The 19,598-nt window shown below is 37.8% G+C and overlaps 1 pseudogene; it reads right to left on the reverse strand.

The window, feature by feature from the left end:
• Window positions 1-2,781: 2,781 nt before the first annotated feature.
• LOC121979607 overlaps window positions 2,782-19,598 on the reverse strand; it is a 30,888-nt pseudogene continuing 14,071 nt past the window's right edge.

A 19,598-nucleotide genomic window follows, 5' to 3' on the forward strand; every position in this document is an offset into this window, starting at 1 on the left:
CAATGGCCTCGAGACTCACAAGTGTGCTGAGAGAGAATGCAAAATCATTTGCCCGAATATTCCTTCCATCAACAACTCCGACAACAAGATATTTGCCAGCGGGGAAGCTACTAGATTACAAAGTGGAACAAACAATCATAAAGATGTACTTTTTATTATTTATATAGATATCAATTACAAGTGATAGACTCCACTGGATTACACACTTAAAAGATATATTTCACAAATAAAAACTTATAGACTGAAGAGTTTGTGATCTTAAATCCTTCTTTGGTAAAGTGGCTTGCCCAAAAAAAAAATGATATATTTCACCATGCAAGTATATCTCATTTGCTGACCTGGAAAATATAGAAAGTTTTTACATGCTAGAACCAAACGAGTAGATACCTCTATAGATCGATCTTAATGTTAAATTAGCACTAGCACACTGATTGCTATTAATTGACCCGGTCCCCGGGAAATGTAGAAAGCTAGTAAGAAAATTGAATTTCCTCACAATCACCAAGATATCTCATTTCCAACACATGTTTACTCAAAATAGAATGCAAAGAAATTACTAGTACACAAGCAAAATAATGACACAATAAACACATTTGATGGATGAAAGTGTGACATAGAATAAATTAACTAGTACTTGAGAATAAATTCTTTTAAGATGATTTCATATATCAACAACAGTATCAAAAGATTGAAGACTCGATGCAATAACAAGTTCAATCGAGTTGAATATCCAAGTAATAATCTGTGCATTCGTTGTTTTCCAATTCATCTCAACACCTTTTTTACTCCGATCCATCAAGAATTTAAGATAATCCCTTATCTTCAACAAAAACCTAAAAATGAAATTCCCAAAGTGTAAAATTTTTGCCATTGAATTTGACAAATACAATTTGGAATCTGTTTGTATTAATGAAGATTAATCAAAAGTTTTGGCAAGATTGAACAGATCCTCTAAAGGATACAAAAATGAGGAAAAATATTCTCAATAGAACACAAGCTACAGTAAAAAAAAGAATTGCTCAATGGCTCTGAAACCGTAATAACAATTGAAGCAAAAAACTCAATTTAATCTTCATTACAAAGGATATTTGCATATTTATATACAAACTTATATCTATCCCTATAAAACCCAATAAAACAAGGATTAATAAATAAGGAAATATACAACAATAATATACAATTATAATGCCAAAATATTATGTGACATTATCTTTCTTTATCATTTGCAAGATTTTCTTTGATTGTTGACCAGATCTTTTTCATTGGACATTTTCTCCATTCGAACAGCAACCTAATTAATAGATAAGACACAAATGCCCACCTCAACATCCAGTGCATAAGCATAACTGGGATATTTTAACCCTGTGACAGAGAGTTGTTTCCTACTTTCCTCTTTCAACAACAATTAACTTAGTATGACAAACAAAATTTGGACTCATCATTATACCAATAAATAAACTATGAGTCATTCATGAATCATCACCTAAACCCTAAACCATAAACCATATTAGGAACTATTTAGATGGATTCAGAAATTCACAAAATCATAATTAACTTGGTCATGAATCGATTTAATAAGAAGGTCAAAAGAAAATACTCACTTAATGATCAAAGCCTTTAAGTTGTATATGTAGCGCGTCTAAGAAGCCCAACACACAAATCCTGTAGAAACAACAACAACAACAAAAAGAGGTAAATTTATAAACCAGAAAACATGGCATATTAGTGAAAAGAATTAGCATAGACATAAAAGAAACTTGATAGTTCAAGGAATACATAAAACCAACTTAGCAACAGGAAATAACAACTCCTCAATCTAGCAAACAAAAATGATAAAAGCAATTCAGGATAGTGTTTGAGGAAATTCATCAAATACATTGCATGCATCAATTAATTAATACTTGCAATCAAGAGATCAAGAAGATGAAACTGTCAAAGATGAGGAAGGACTTTAGTAGTGACGATGGATAAAATGAGGCACACATCACATAGTGGTTGTGCCCTGTCAATACAGAAATGTTGATGGTGTTGAGGGAATTTGATGCCCAGTTGCATGTTACACAGCTCAAGACACATGGCATATTGTTGGCAAGCAAGGATTCTCTGCGTATAAGTTTGAAATTCCAGTTTTTAATAAGCTATGAGAATATTATATCATTTGCTTTAATGGCAGGCACCATCATTGTTTATTGTGTTAAAATTAATGTCTGCCTTTGAAGAAACTTCTTCACCTGCTTCAAGCAACCAATTCTTTGTTCAGTCTGATTAACCACAACATTTGCAAGGAGACTCTACTCGAGTTTGGATGAGACAGTTCCTAAATGGTCGACTATTGCCACAACTGCTTCACATATGTAGCTCTTTGTCCCCTCCAAAATCCTAATTTTACACTAATGCACATCAACCTCCCGAAATTGTTTGTTGATGTAGGGAAAAGAAAAGAAAGGAAAGGAAGAAGAAATTAACAACTTACATCTTCTTCTGCTGGGTTGAGGAAAATGCACGCTCACAATGTTCTGCCGCATGGTGAAACTGAGACCGTAGGTCTTTCAGCTCTTGCAACGAGAAATTAGTAGCAGAAACAATTAATTTAGCAGGAAAAAAAATAGAGATGTTGTAAGACTAGAAAAGCGTTGTGGACACCCTCCTCCTCTCTCCCATTCTCTTCATACTGTGTGGATGGAGATTTAGGCAATGGCATTACGGAGCTGGCTGTTGCTCTGGAGTGCTCCACGTCTTTGCCTTCCTCCATAGATGTGCACAGAGGTGGAAGAAGAGTGGCTACGTGGGGAATTGAGGATTGAGTGCTTTGAGAGTCGAGGGAGGCACGAGATGGAGGACGAGAAGAAGACAAAAATTGTAGAATCCTGTGAGTACTCCGCTCTTCCTGGCAGCGGAGTGATCGGAGTCAACCGCACGTTGACTACTCTTCTTGCAGTAGGCGATCACCCCTTGGATCGAGGTCTCCGCATCATAGCTTGCGCTGCTGCTCCGCCTCAGCATGGACTTACCGCCGTTGAACTCGCTGGAGAAGGACGACGACTTGGAAGAAGCGGCGGAGGACTTGCTCCAGCTCTCGTCTTCCACCATGTTTGGATTTTGATGGCGTCTCAAGGTTTTTGGGCCTTCCAATTTATCATTTGTGGGTCGAGATCTGTGGAACAGGGATTTGAAATAAGATCTGGAATCTTTGACTTTGAGACTGAGAGTGGCCTCCTTGAGCTTCTTGGCCCATGATTTCTTGGGGTTGAGCTCGGCGAAGCTGTCCTGGAAGTAGCCCTCTTCCTCGGGATTGAGCTCACCGCCACTGTGAAGGCTGGCAAGGACCCAGGGACGTTTGCTGTGGAAGCTCACACTCTTCACCCGGTTGCTCTTCGTCTCGAATTTGGTCAGCATATCTGCCAGATCAAAAACATAGCAGACAAACGCAAATCAAAATGGAGGAAGAGGGGATCTAGGGCTCGAATCCAAAGCCGGATCTATAGAAGCTTCTTCTGACCAGGAATTTAAGAACTGGATCTCGAGACTAGATCGCTACTGACGTGGATCTAGAGGGGAGACAACAAAATTGAAGGGGTAGCCCGATGACCGGAGATGGACACAGAGACGGAGAGAGGAAGCAAGGACGTCGTGTGTTGATCCTAATCGGGAGAGGAAGGGGTGTCGATCTAGGAAAGGGAAGAGGGAGATGAGGTTGAGAGAGATGGTTGGAGGTTTAGGTTTAGGTTTATGCTGAGAGAGATGGTCGGAGGAAGGGGCGCGATATAGGTTTAGGTTTGGAGGGAACTTCACAGTGTTGCAAATTTTGGCTGGTGGGAATATTAAAATATTTTATTTTGGTTCATTAACATCGGGTTTTAAAAACCACTATTAAAATCAGTGTCTATTAATGAAAAAAGGCGCTCATAGACATTGCCTAAAAAACCGATGTCTATGAGCGAAAATCTGCACTCATAGACACCGGTTTTTGAAAAAACCGGTGTAAAATACTCAAAGACATCGATTTTTGCTTAAAACCGTTGTTGTTCCACCGATGTCTATGAGGGTTTTTGTTGTAGTGGGAATACAACTTGAAGACAAACTATATAATGTTAACAAGTAGGATTTACTTGGTATCCATCTCAAGAAAAGGTGACTAATCTAAGGATCCACACACCGACTCACTCCTCCACTATGTGTAACGACCCGACCCTCTTGGCCCATTTGGCGGCCCATTTGGCGACCCTCGGGTCGTCGACCGTCACTCTAAACCTCCTGGCTTAAGTATTAGAGTTTATGAATCCTGGCAACCAAGTGAGATGATCTCACTTGGTTACCAGGACTCATAAGCTGGAGGTTTAGAGTTCGAATCCTCGGGAGGCAAAAATCCACCGCCAGGTGGAAAGTCCTAGTGAGTAACCGCACGGCAAAGAGTCGTCGATCGACACATGAGAGGTCGCCAAATGGGCCGACGACATGACGTCCCGAGGGTCGCCAAATGGGCCAAGAGGGCCGGGTCGTTACAATAAAATGGTGATCTCACTTGGTTACCAAGATTCATAAACTCTAATACATAAGCCTGGAGGTTTAGAGTTCGAATCCTGGGGGAGGCAAAAATCCACTGACCAGGGGTGGAAAGTCCTAGTGAGTAACGACACGGCCAAGGGTCGTTGGTCGACGACATTAGAGGTCGCCAAATGGGCCGACGACATAAGGGCCGACGGTCGACGACCCGAGGGTCGCCAAATGGGCCAAGAGGGTCGTTACAATAAAAAAGGCGCCTTTTATTGTAACGACCCACCCTCTTGGCCCATTTCATGTCGTCGACCGTCGGCCCTTATGTCGCCGGCCCATTTGGCGACCTCTCATGTCGCCGACCCACCCTGGCCGCGTTCACTAGGACTTTCCACCGGTCTGCCCCCGTGATTCGAACCCAAACCTCCGTGCTAAGTATTAGAGTTTATGAATCTCGGTAACAGTGAGCTCACTTGTTCAGATTCATAACACGAGGTTTAGAGTTCGGCAAAAACCATCGGAAAGTCAGTGAGTAACGGCCAGGTCGCTCGGTCGACGACATGAGAGGTCGACAAATGGGCCGACGACATAAGGGCCAACGGTCGACGAGCCAAGAGGGTCGTTACAATAAAAGGCGCCTTTTATTGTAACCACCCGCCCACTTGGCCTATTTATTCGCGCCCTCATGTCGCCACCGGCCCTTATGTCGCCGGCCCATTTGGCGACCTCTAATGTCATCGATCGACGACCTTGGTCGTGTCGTTACTCACTAGGACTTCCCACCCGTGGCGATTTTGCCTCCCCAGGATTCGAACTCTAAACCTCCGTGCTTAAGTATTAGAGTTTATGAATCTTGGTAACCAAGTGAGATCGCCCATGCGGCTTTATAATGTCGTCGATCGACGATTTGACAAAGACTAGATTTTCCCCCAGGATTCGAACTCTAAACCTCCAGGCTTAAGTATTAGAATTTATGAATCCTGGTAACCAAGTGAGATCTCACTTGGTTACTAGGATTCATAAACTCTAATACTTAAGTCTGAAGGTTTAGAGTTCGAATCCTGTGGGAGGCAAAAATCCACTACCAGGGGTGGAAAGTCCTAGTGAGTAACGGCACGGCCAAAGAGTCGTCGGTCGACGACATGAGAGGTCGCCAAATGGGCCGACGACATAAGGGCAGACGGTCGACAACCCGAGGGTCGCCAAATGGGCCGCCAAATGGGCCAAGAGGGTCGGGTCGTTACACTATGAAATACTCCTTCTTGTTGGACCGTGATCATTTGATAGAGGGGGGGTGAATATCGATTATAAAACTTTTGAAAAGAGTAAGCGCAGCGGAAAAGTAAAACAATGCTAACACAAAACCTTTTTACTTGGTTCGGAGACTATGTCGACTCCTACTCCAAGGCTCGTACTCGTTGAGTACTTTCGTTGGGCAATCACTATCAATTCAAAAAATGAAATTATAAATTTAGTACAAGAATTGACAGAAAAGAAAATACCAACAAAATGAAAAGAATTAAATTGAAGAGAGAGCTTTTGTCGGAGTGGCCTCGCGGCATTGTAGGAACACAGTAGAGCAGTCTGAGAGTTTTGAGTTGTTCTTGAAGCTCCACCCCTGACCCTTCTTTTATATGAGGCTTAGGCCGCCCCAGATCCCTTCCGGGGGCCCTGGTGTGACGTGGCAAGCCCAACCAGCGAGCTCCACGTGTATACGCCGTGAAATGGATAATATTTGCCTCCGGGGTGCCCGGATCCCTTTTGGGCGCCCGGACCTCCTTTCTCCAGAAAATCCTTCTCCTGCAAGACAAAGTTAGTCTGAGGCAAATATATAATGTGTAACCTGCAAAACAAAGTGTTAGCACAGTTCATAAGTTCAACATAAAGAGTATAACTTAGATTCCGTCTTTCCGAGACCGGAATCTAGTCACGATATCGACTTAGATATCCAAAATGGATCTAAGCCGGATCGATGCCTAATGTTCCCTTCCCGGGAACGCGTCCTCACAGTCACTCCCCTCCAATGACTTACCTTTACTTACTCGCTAGACGTCCGGTCTGCCCTTCGACCTGTCTGGACTTCTCGCCAGCTATCCGGTCAGCCCATCGACCTAGCTGGACTTCGTGCCAAGCGTCCAGTCAGCCCGTCGACCCGCTTGGACTTCATGCCAAATGTCCGGTCAGCCCGTCGACCCATTTGGACTTCGTGCCAAGCGTCCGGTCAGCCCGTTAACCCGCTTGGACTTCGTGCCAGACATCCGGTTAGCCCGTCGACCTATCTAGACTTCGCCTGCACACTCGGTCAGAGTGTTAGATACGACAAACCTAACTTAACTCAATTTGTCATTCATCAAAACCTGAGTTAGACTGTTAGTGCTAATTGCACCAACAATCTCTCCATTTTTAACAACCTGGTTCAGTTAGTGAGAAGATATGCAAAAACCAAGTATGATTTTTAAGGTTTAAGTTAGTTTTTTAAATTTGACATTTTGTTTCTCTAACTTAACCACCTATCCCTCCCCCTTTGGCATTCATCAAATAAGGACATAAGTTAAGTAATACATAATTTAAACAGAGTAAAAGTTGTAAGAAATGATGTCAAGGTAACTTGGGGGAGTTTAAATTTCACCATATAGTAATTTGACTTTTGTAACATAACTAAGTTTAGAAAAATTTAGCAACATAACTTAGTATTTTTTGAGTAATTTTTAAAGATAGTTTTTGCAAAATTAGATGAAATTTGCAAACTCAAAGAGAAGGTTTTTAAAAGCTAATTTTCAAAATAAGTTTCAACTTGGAATGCTTTATAAACATAAGTTTTCAAAATCAAAATTTCAAAGCTAAGTTTGAAAAAAAAATCTACTTTTTCAAAACTAATTAAAATTTTTCAAAATAAGTTTGTAAAAGAATCAGTTTTCAAAACCTTAGTTTATAAAATCTAATTTAAAAACTTAGATTATTAAAGCTAGTTTTCAAAAATAGATTTATAAAAAAGGTTTCAAACATAAGTTTTCAAAATCAAAAATTTCAAAACTAAGTTTGAAAAATCTACTTTTCAAAACTGATTAAGATTTTTCAGCACTAAGTTTGTAAAAACTTCAAATTTCAAAATCAAAATTCAATCTCAAGACTGATTAAAAATTTTTTTTAGAAAAGACATTATTTTTAAGGTGGAGAAAAATAATTTTGGTGCTAAGTGAGAAAGTAGGTTGATTTAATACTCCCCCTAAACCTGACATTTAAAATAGCTGTCTAACCAATTAGGTACTTACTGACTATCAGAAGATAGCAACTTTCACTTGGTTAGTTAAGTTAAGTATATTGTAATCAGTTAGTGTTTGACTAAACTAAATAACTTAACTTGATTAATATATGTTTGATATTTAACGCCCAGACTTATATCAATGCACTGACATAAGCATCTTAAGTCCAGGCAACTGGCCTATGCATCTCATCCCTTTCTATGTTCGTCAGTCACAAGCAAGGTAAAACTAGGGTGTTAGTGAGATGCTCAAGTACTAGTTCTAGGGGAACATGATTTCTAAGGGATTGACCTAGTCTAAGGCTAAAAATCTTTTTGAACTTCTAAAAATAGGAAAGTTTTGAAAGAATAAAACAGTTTTAACCTAGGATTTAAAACAATCATTTTTTAAAATAGTTTTGAATTTTGAAAATCCTAATCTATTAAACACATCCCTATTTTTCTGCGTAGATTGCTAAATTCACTTTCAGGGAGTGATTTTGTGAATATGTCTGCTAAATTTGACTTGAACTCAATGTATTTGAGTTCAATGTCACCTTTAGTTACATGATCCATGATAAAGTGATGCCTAATTTCAATGTGTTTAGTTCGGGAATGATGCACTGGATTTTTTGTTAGGTTAATTGAACTAATATTATCAATTAAAACTTTTACATTTGTAAGGTTTAAGTTAAAATCTTTTAGGGTGTGCATCATCCATAATAATTGTGCAACACACTCTCTTATAGCTATATATTCTGACTCAGTTGTGGATAGAGCAACACAGTGTTGCTTTCTACTAAACCAGCTGACAAGTGATGGACCCAGTAGTTGACACCCACCACTTGTACTTTTGCGGTCTAATTTGCACCTGACGTAATCAGAGTCAGAATATCCTAGTAATTCAAAGTTATTAGTTCTAGGATACCAAATTCCTACCTTTGTTGTTCCTTTAAGGTATCTAAAGATTCTTTTGACCTGAGTCAAATGAGATTCTTTAGCACAGGTTTGGTATCTAGCGTACATACTAATTGCAAACAAAATATCTGGTCAACTTGCAGTTAAGTACAGTAGGCTACCTATAACACTCCTATAGTATTTTAAATCCACTGATTTTCCATTGGGGTCATCATCTAAGATTGTGTTCACTGCTATAGGTGTTTTTATCTCTTTAGTATTTTCCATTCCAAATCTCTTAAGTAATTCCTTAGTGTATTTTTGTTGAAAAATGTAATTTCCTTCATTCGTTTGTTTGATTTGTAACCCTAAAAAATAGGTTAATTTACCTACTAGACTCATTTCAAACTCATGTTCCATTAGGCTTGTAAATTCATCTAAAAATTCTGAATTTGTTGAACCAAAGATTATATCATCTACGTAGATTTGAGCTATAAAAATATCTTCTTTTATTAACTTGACAAATAAGGTAGGGTCAATTTGACCTTGGTTGAACCCTTTAGAGATTAGGTAAGAAGTTAGTCTTTCATACCATGCCCTAGGTGTCTGTTTAAGTCCATATAAAGCCTTTTTTAATTTGTAGACATAGTCAGGGTGTTCTAAATTTTCAAACCCATGTGGTTGTCCTACGTAGACTTCTTCTTTTATTAGTCCATTTAGGAACACAGATTTAATGTCCATCTGATATAATTTGAACTTTTTGTGGGATGCATAGCTAAGTAACATTCTAATGACTCTAATCTGGCTACCGGGGCAAAAGTTTCATCATAGTCAAGTCCTTCTACTTGACTAAACCCTTTAACAACTAGTCTGACTTTATTTCTAGTAATTTCCCCAGTTTCACTTAGTTTGTTTCTAAATGCCCATTTTGTTTCTATTACTTTCTTATTTTTGGGTGGTGGTACTAAGTCCCAAACTTCATTACGCTCAAATTGAGCTAGTTCTTCTTACATAGCTATGACCCAGTCTGGGTCAAGTAGAGATTCAGCTATGGTTTTGGGTTCAATTTTTGAGATTAATGATATTTGGCTTAGATTTCTAAAGGATGACCTAGTTTGAACTCTTAGGTCTGGGTCACCAATTATTTGATCAATTGGATGATTAGGGTTGACTCTTATAGTTTTAGGATGTTGATTCTCTTGAGGTTGATCTTCTTCTTCATGATTTAGAGGTTGGTTGGTTCCTTCAGAATTGTTTTCTTGAATAAATTCAATTGGTTGAGTTTGTTTTAGGTTTTCGTTGGATTCTTCAAATTTCATATTTGCAGTCTCTTCAATCCTTAAGGTAACCTTATTATAAACTCTGAGCCCCTACTATTTAGGGAGTAACCTACAAAAATTCTATTTTCTATTTTAGAGGTGAATTTTCCTAAATGTTCTCTTGTGTTTAGGATGAAGACTGGACACCCAAATACTCTAAAGTATTTTATATTGGGTTGTTTGTTATAGTAAATTTCAAAAGGGGTTTTGTTGTGCGTTTTATTTAGTGTTGTTCTATTTTGTACATAGCAGGCTGTACTAACAGCTTTTGTCCAAAAGTACTTGGGTAGATTATATTCATTTAGCATCATTCTGGAAGCTTCAAGTAAGGTTCTATTTTTTCTTTCTACAATTCCATTTTGTTGGGGATTTTTGGACACGAAAATTCGTGATGATATCCGTTTTCAAGACAAAATTTACTAAAATTGTGATTTTAAATTCTCCCTCATTGTCGCTTCTAAGTCTTTTAATTTTGATATCTTTTTCATTCTCAATTTGTTTACAGAAATTTGTAAATATTTCAAAGGGTTCATTTTTATTTTTTAAGAATTTTACCCAAGTGAACCTAGAATAGTCATCTATTGTTACTAGACAGTATAGACTTCCATTTATTGATTTAACTCCATGGGAGTCAAATAGATCTAAGTGTAAATGTTCTAATATTGAATTGGTTTGTGTTTGATTAGTTGGTTTGTGGGTAGATTTTGTTTGTTTACCTTGTTAATAGGCATTACATATGGTTGAATCTAAGTTAGGTAATTTTGGTAAACCTCTAACTAATCCGTTTAGTCTGCTTATATTTTTAAAATTCGTGTGTGACATTCTTCTATACTATAACCAGGTTTATTCTTTTTGTGTTAAGTAACACTTAGTTGAAGAAGTGGTTAAGTTGATTGCATAGATGTTGTCTTTTCTAAATCCTTTTAGGCTTATGTGAGGGTTGTCTAGGTGTTTGATTAAGCATTTTGTAGATAAAAACCTAACCTTATACATAGTATCACACAATTGACTGATACTTAAAAGATTATATTTGAAATTTTCAACAAGTAAAACATTTATAATAATAAAGTCAATTTGTAGTTTGATATTACCTATACCAATTACCTTGAGTTTGTCGTTGTTTCCAAAGGCAACTATTCCTAGGCTTTTGTAGATGACTTGAGTAAATTTTGTGTGATCTCCAGTCATATGTTTGGAGCAACCACTGTCCAAAATCCACTTGGTTTCCTACAATAAGTAGGAGTTGGGGTTAGTCTAAATTTTGGACTTATAGTCATTCTTTAGATTTGATGAGAGTAAATTGAATAAGATTTATTAGAGTGAATTTTTTAAGTTAAAAAATTTAAGTTTAATTTTTAAAATAAAATTTTAAGTTAAAAAAAATTTAAGTTTAATTTTTAAAATACATTTTTAAGTTAAAAAAAAATTAAGTTTAATTTTTTAAAATAAATTTTTAAGTTAAAAAAATTAAGTTTAATTTTTAAAATAATTTTTAAGTTAAAAGAAATTAAGTTTAATTTTTAAAATAATTTGTTTAATTTCTAAAATAAATTTTTAAGTTAAATAAAATTTAAGTTTAATTTTTAAAATAATTTTTAAGTTAAACGAAATTAAGTTTAAAATAAATTTTTAAGTTAAAAAAAAATTAAGTTTAATTTTTAAAATAATTTTTTAAGTTAAAAGAAATTAAGTTTAATTTTTAAGTAAAAAAAATTAAGTTAGATTTCTAAGTTAAAAAAAATTTAAGTTTAATTTTTAAAATAATTTTTAAGTTAAAAGAAATTAAGTTTAATTTTTAAGTTAAAAAAAAATTAAGTTTAATTTTTAAAATAAATTTTTAAGTTAAAAAAATAAGTTTAATTTTTAAAATAAATAAGTTAAAAAAAAATTAAGTTTAATTTTTAAAATAATTTTTAAGTTAAAAAAGTTAAGTTTAATTTTTTAAAATAATTTTTAAGTTAAAAAAAAGTTAAGTTTAATTTTTAAAATAATTTTAAGTTAAAAAAAATGTGTTAATTTTTAAAATAATTTTTAAGTTAAAAAAATTTAAGTTTAATATTTTAAAATAATTTTTAAGTTAAAAAAAGTTAAGTTTAATTTTTAAAATAATTTTAAGTTAAAAAATTGATTTTAATTTTTAAATTAAAAAAATAAGTTTAATTTTAAAATAATTTTTAAGTTAAAAAAATTGATTTTAATAAAAAATTTAATTTAATTTAATTTAATTTTATTTTAAGTTTAATTTTAATTTGATTTAATTTTAATTTTAATTTTATTTAATTTAATTTAATTTTAATTTTAATTTAATTTTAATTTAAGTCCTTAGTCATCTCACTCGATCTATGTTTTCAATCAGGAAACCCTATAATTTTGTCAGATGAATTAGGTTCAATTTTAGGGTTTGTTTTTAACTTGTGTTAGATTCAGGTTTAGCTTTGAGTTCAACAAATAGGCGTTCTCTAGATAAACTTTTGGGCTATGGTGAGTCACTTATATATCATTAAAGTAATCATGCATTCGAGGTTTTCCAAATATTTCTATCCACTGGACTTAGTACAAAACCTTGGTCTAACTGGTTAGGATCCATAAAGGGTAGCTTCGGTCAGTTCCACTTAGCCAAATGCACCAGGTCGAAGCCATATCTTTCTAGACATGCATAGACTAAGCTTCCCTAACGTACTATCATCCAAAATTTCACCAGTACCATTTTTCAAGTTAAACTTGAACCCTTTTTAACTAGTCCTAATTACCCTGTCGGGTAGGTTGGTTAGGGTTACCCTACCGGGTAGGTTAGTTTTAGATGTGCTAGCTATTCTGGAGCCTCCCCCTGAATTAATGGCCATTAATTTAATTTTTAGTTCTAAGTTTATGTCTATTTATTTTATAATTATATTTTACTTGGTGATAGTTTAAATTTTGTTGAGTTTTAATATAGTTAGATTTTCATTTTTTTGGTTTAGGTTTGTATTCTGGTTTTTGATTTGGTTTATTTGACTTTATGTAATATATTTTATCTTTGAGGATATAATATTGGTTAGGTCCTATTTGCGTGGTTAAACACGCTTTCGGAACACAGGCTTTATTCGTTGGTTTGTATTGGGTTATTAATGATTTAAAAGTTTTATTTGAGTTCCACTTATATCTGAGTCCGATTTTATTATAACATGCTTTTTGATTATTTAGGATTAAGTCTAAATTTTTTGATCTTGTAGTAAATTTTTCTAACATATTTTTTAAATTATTAATTTCTAATTTTAATGATGAATTCTCCTCCTCAAGTGTTAGAACTTGAGTTGGTTTATTATTTACAACTTATTCCTTGAGGATTTGATTTTCCTCGAGGAGCAATTTGTTTTCATTTTCTAATTTAACTAACTTATTATTTAAGCAAGAAATAATTTTAAAAAACTTTCGGTTTAAGGTTAGGAATACCTCTTCGGAACCTTCGGAAACGAGTACGGACTCGTGGCTCGATTCGGGTTCGGACCCGTCTTCTGATTTGTCTTCCGACTCTGCTTTGCGGGCCATCAGCGCGAGGTGGTTTGGTGCTTCTGATCTTCTGCTTCTGATTTGTTCGAGGAGGAGTCGTCCCACGTCACTTTGAGGGCCTTCTTTTTGGTCGACTTCGGTTTGTCGATCTTTAGTCTTGGGCACTCATTCTTGTAGTGCCCCTTTTTGTTGCATTGGAAGCATGTCACGTTCCTTGTATCGTCTGGCGAACTTATCCTTTGTAGATCCTTCTTGTTGAAGCTTCTCTTCCTCCTGGTGAACATCTTCCTTACCAGGTTCACCAAGTGTTCTTCATCTTCAGAGCTCTGGTCAGAGTCTTCTTCAGGTTCGAGCTTGTTCTTCTTGGAGGAACCTGCGTATAAAGCAATACCTTTCTCGGCTCCAACATTAGTCTGCTCATGTAACTCCAATTCACAAAACAATTCATCTAATTTAAGCTTAGTTAAATTCTTAGAAATTTTTTAGGCATCCACTATGGATGCCCACAAACTATTACGTGGAAATGCATTTAACGCATACCTGATAAGGTCTCTATTGTCCATCTGGTGGCCTATTGCGTGGAGCCCGTTGAGGATATCCTTGATCCTCGCGTGCAGCTGACTCGCTGTTTCTCCTTCCTATATTTTTATATTAAATATTTTATTTAATAATAAATCCCTTTTTGTTACCTTAGCGTCGCTGGTTCCTTCGTGCAGCTCGATCAGTTTATCCCACAGCTCTTTAGCGTTTTGATGCGGTTCGACCCGGTTCAGTTCTTCTCTTGTTAGTCCGCATTGCAAAGTGTTGATTGCTTTGTTGTCCGTCGATGCCTTTTTCTTCATGTCTGGAGTCCACTATTCTGGATCTAGTGGATTCCCGGAGTTGTCGACTGGAGGTCTGTAGGTTTTTGTGACGGTTAGCCATTAGTCGAAGTCCATCTTGAGGTACACCTCCATTCGCTTCTTCTAGTACGAGAAATCATCCCTGTTGAAAAGGGGAGGTTGCACTGTGCTGAAGCCCTCGATCTGCGACATATTTAATCTACACAAAAAAAAAAAACAAATAGAGAGGTTTCAAGACTTGGTCTTGGATTAGTAGTGCGGGAAGAATTAAATAAAAATAACTAAATTGGTGTTGCACTAATTTAGATTTAATTACAATGGAAGGAGATTTCCAAAAAGGTAATAATACCAATTTGGAATTTTATGAAAAATCAAAATCCGAAAATAGAAAAAAATTAAAAAATAAATCACCCTCTTGTCTGATTGGTGGTTGCACCAAATCAGAGCGGTACCTGCTCTGATACCACTTTTTGGATCGTGATCGTTCGATAGAGGGGGGGGGGGGTGAATATCGATTATAAAACTTTCGAAAAGAGTAAGCGCAGCGGAAAAGTAAAACAATGCTAACACAGAACCTTTTTACTTAGTTCGGAGCCTGTGTCGACTCCTACTCCAAGGCCCGTACTCGTTGAGTACTTTCGTTGGGCAATCACTATCAATTCGAAAAATGGAATTACAAATTTAGTATAAGAATTGACAGAAAAGAAAATACCGACAAAATGAAAAGAATTAAATTGAAGAGAGCGCTTTTGTTGGAGTGGCCTCGTGGCGTTGCAGGAGCACAGTAGAGCAGTCTGAGAGTTTTGAGTTGTTCTTGAAGCTCCACCCCTTACCCTTCTTTTATATGGGGCTCGGGATGCCCTGGATCCCTTCCGGGCGCCCTGGTGTGACGTGGCAGACCCAACCAGCGAGCTCCATGTGTATACGCCGCGAAATGGATAATATTTGCCTCCGGGGGCCCAGATCCCTTCCGAACGCCCGGACCTCCTTTCTCCAGAAAATCCTTCTCCTGCAAGACAAGGTTAGTCCGAGGCAAATATATAATGTGTAACCTGCAAAACAAAGTGTTAGCACAATTCATAAGTTCAACATAAAGAGTATGACTTAGATTCCATCTTTCCGAGATCGAAATCTAGTCACGATCTCGACTTAGATATCTGAAATGGATCTAAGCCGGATCGATGCCTAATGTTCCCTTCCCGGGAACGCGTCCTCACAATCACTCCCCTCCAGTGACTTACCTTTACTTACCCGCCAGACGCCTGGTCCGCCTTTCGACCCGTCTGGACTTCTCGACAGCTATCCGGTCAGCCCGTCGACCTAGCTGGACTTCGTGCCAAGCGTCCGGTCAGCCCGTTGACCCGCTTGAACTTCGTGCCAAATGTCCGATCAGCCCGTCGACCCATTTGGACTTCGTGCCAAGCGTCCGGTCAACCCGTCAACCCGCTTGGACTTCGTGCCAGACATCCGGTCAGCCCGTCGACCTGTTTGGACTTCGTCTACACACTCGGTCAGAGTGTTAGATAACGACAAACCTAACTTAACCCAATTTGTCATTCATCAAAACCTGAGTTAGACCGTTAGTGCTAACTGCACCAACACTTCTCGATCGCAGTCGGAGGCGGAGAAGCCTGTACAAACCCAAACACACAAATACAACTCACACAAGAAGAGAAATATAAAAATACAAGTGAAAACACACTCTTCTTGCTTACTCTCTGTGTGTTGTTGTTGCCTCTTGAATCTTGGGGATGCACTCCAAGAACTCTCAAGAACTGGCAAGAAACTCGGAGGAAATCGTTGGTGAAGATCGCAGAAAACCGCAGGAAGAAATCGTAAAGATTTGCAGAGAAAATGCTTCGCCAAGGCTTTAAACAGTGCTCTCAATCGATCCAATCCATCCCCAATCGATTGCCACGTCAGCACCGCTCCATCGCAGTCGTCCATCACCTGCATCCTGCCCAACGGTTGAATCCCAATCGATTGACCGATCGATTGGGAACATTGAATCGATCGGTGGATCGATTCAGAAGCTTTCTGTGTTCTCGCGATTGCGCGAGAACTCCCCTGCCCAATCGATCGGCAGCTCCCAATCGATTGCCCGATCGATTGGGAAGGCCTCTGTGGTCGCGAATTATGGTCTCAATCGATCGACCAATCGATTGGGCCATTCCTTCCTTCGCAACACACTCCAATCGATCCACTGATCGATTGGACCCTGGTTCAATCGATCGCTTGATCGATTGACCGGCCTGAACTTGACTCAAACTCAAGTCCAAAATCTCCAACCCAACTCTTGGTCAACCGTGACCTTTTGGGTCTCCATGTGTAAAATATCGAAAAATGGCGAATAACCATAAGGGAAATTTTCAGAATTTTTAGAAATTTTTCGAAAATTTTTCGGAGACCGTATAGACGAGTTTACGAGGATAAATTGGGCCCTGGGGGAAGCTTGTTTAGGCTACCTCATTTTAACGAGGAAATGTTTATTTTCTTTAAATCCTTTCCTTTTCTTTTTATTCCCTCCTTCGCTGTTTCTTCCCTGATCCGCGCCGCGTGCCCGAGCCACACTCTGGCCGTTTCTTTTCTTTCCCAAACCGCCGCCGCCACCGCGTCGATTCCGTTCCTCCCCTCGCCTACAAAACGGCCAGCCAAAGGAAGCTTCGAGGTCTTTCCTCCTTTTGATCCCTCACCCTCTGCCCTCACGATGAATTTGCCCTAGCGACGCCCACTACTGCTAGCGATGCCAAGCGCCTCTGCATAGCGCCATCGCCGCACGAAAGTGTCGTTGGCCTCCCCTGTGCCCTAGCGCCGCTGCCTCCCTTGCCCTCTCGCGTTGCCCCCGGTTGCCACAGCTGACGCGGCTTCTCCCCGACGGCGTTGCTGTTAGTTAGAGCCCTAGAGCCAATCATTTGATGATTATTGTATGGACTCATTGTATCATATTCCTATGTATATAAAGGCATTTATTTTGGTTATTATACTTATTTGTATTGGTGTCAAATAACTAAGTATAATAGCGTCATTGAGTAAAAGGTTCTTATCTATATCAATCGATTGGTTGAATCGATAGTGAGATGATATAGAGAACACTACTCTTAATCATTCCTAGTCAAGTATTAACATTCAAGGACAATGTTAATGCGATGAGACTAGCATGTAGGTCAACTCGATGACTTGATCTCACAAGTCATGGATATAGAGATATCAAGTTGACACGTGAGTATGCATTAGAGAATGTATACTGAATGATCCACCATGAGAAAATATCATGGATCATTATATGAGTGTCATATACTTTCTTATGTGGCTATTAGTATGACTAATAGTCCTTGGACCTAAAGTCACCATGGTTCCCTACATAAGGAGTTGCATACTTTGGCTTCGTCAAACGTCACCCGTAACTGGGTGGACTATAAAAGCGATTACTGGGTATGTAACAAATTATGCGGAGGGATGTGAGTGATGTAGATGGGATACATTCCTCCTATATGACGGGAGTGACATCATTATTCTTGATAGAGTGAGACCACTAAGTGCATGACCATGCCCAAATGAGTCAATATGAGATATTGAGCTTATTTGATTAGAGTGAGAATACTTGGAGGTCAAGATTTAGATTGATCATAGGATGACACCGTCTATGCCTCAAATTGATCAATTTAGATGTCAAGGATAGAAGGACACTTGTCATATATTGTGAGGAGTCACAATTAGTAGTGACAAGGTGATGTTGGATCTCAACATTCTTGTAATTTGGGTAGTAATGATGTGTTGCTAGATACCGCTCATTACTTATGCTTCTAAATGGGTTTAGGAGCATTGCCAACATTACAAGAACCTATAAGGTCACACACAAAGGGCAATTAGATGGAGATTAGGTTCATTTGATAAACCAAGAGGATTAGGTTCATGTGATGAACCAAGTTGGATTAAGAGTAATCCAAATTAGACTAATTGAGTTGGACTCAATTTGATTCATGTGTAGAATGAGTCTAATTTAGATTATGACTCATTGAATCAATTTAATTCAATGAATATAGATTCATTAAATTATGTTGGCTTGAATCAACTGGTTGGATTTAATCAACCATGGGAGGTAAGAGGTCAAGTTTGACTTGACTTGAGAAGGAAGATTAAGAGTCAAGTTTGACTTGACCTTGACTTGACCATATGCCTTCATTAGATGACTTGGCATAAGGGCCGACCAATAATGATGTGCCACATCATCAAGACTACTTCATGGTATGCCACCTCATGAGAGAAACCAAGAGTTATGACCCTTGGTATCCCATGGAGGTTACAAACCACCATGAAGTGGCCGACCACTTAAAAGGTGAAATTAGTGCATTTGTGTGCTAATTCAAGGCAATTGATTTTCATCTTCTTCCTCCTCTCTTCTTGTTCTCCCTCTCCTCCACCTTGGCTGAAACCTCCTTGAGTGCTAGCACACTTACGAGGTTTTTCTCCATCTAATTGTTCGTGTGGATACACATAGAGGGGTGTTCACTTGACACCCTTGAGATCCGGCATCTTCTTGGACGAGCGGGATAAGCGAAGGGCTTCACATCAAAGGTATAAATCTCTACCATGTAGATCTAGAGTAGATCTAAGTTAAAAAAACATGTACATGAAATTTTTATCTTCGCACGGATACGGTGGCATGGGACTTCGGGGTTTCCGCAACGCAAAAAGCGATTTTTCCGGCTCGAAAGTCCCAACACTTTATTTTTATATATGTTGGCAAATTAGGTTTTATGGCCTCTTTATCTGTGGTAGGGGTTGCTTATGGCTCTTTTGAGACCTTGGTTTGTAGTTGTTTTTGGAGCTCTTTGATTTTAATTTTGGTATCAGCTATGATTTTATCTTTTACAATTAAAATTCTATTGTTTCCACCTATAGTCTTGTCCACATCAACATTGCTACTATCAGTATTTTTGGCACTCCTATCCGGTAAATCAAGAAGTTCCCTTATTTGAAGATCTTTATCTCTAAGCTGGAACTCCATCTCAACAATTAAATTATCCTTTGATGTTAAAAGACTATCCTTTTCATTTATGACTGTTGCTATGTCCCTTTTAACATCCTCTAAACTTTTAATAGCTATATATAATTGTTGCTTTAAATTTTTATTATGTTCTCCCTTTTCCTTGGACTCACTGCAGTTTACCATCTCTAGACACTACAGTATACCTTCTTCATCTTGATGTGAAGATCCTTAGCCTATAATTAGTCATTGAGTTGGAGGAGACTAGTGTGGTACCAAAAAGAGCTCCGACTCTGTCAAAATTAAATCTATAACAATTTACTCTGTAG

Source organism: Zingiber officinale, chromosome 5A, assembly GCF_018446385.1.
Source record: "Zingiber officinale cultivar Zhangliang chromosome 5A, Zo_v1.1, whole genome shotgun sequence".
Classification (NCBI taxonomy): Eukaryota; Viridiplantae; Streptophyta; class Magnoliopsida; order Zingiberales; family Zingiberaceae; genus Zingiber; species Zingiber officinale.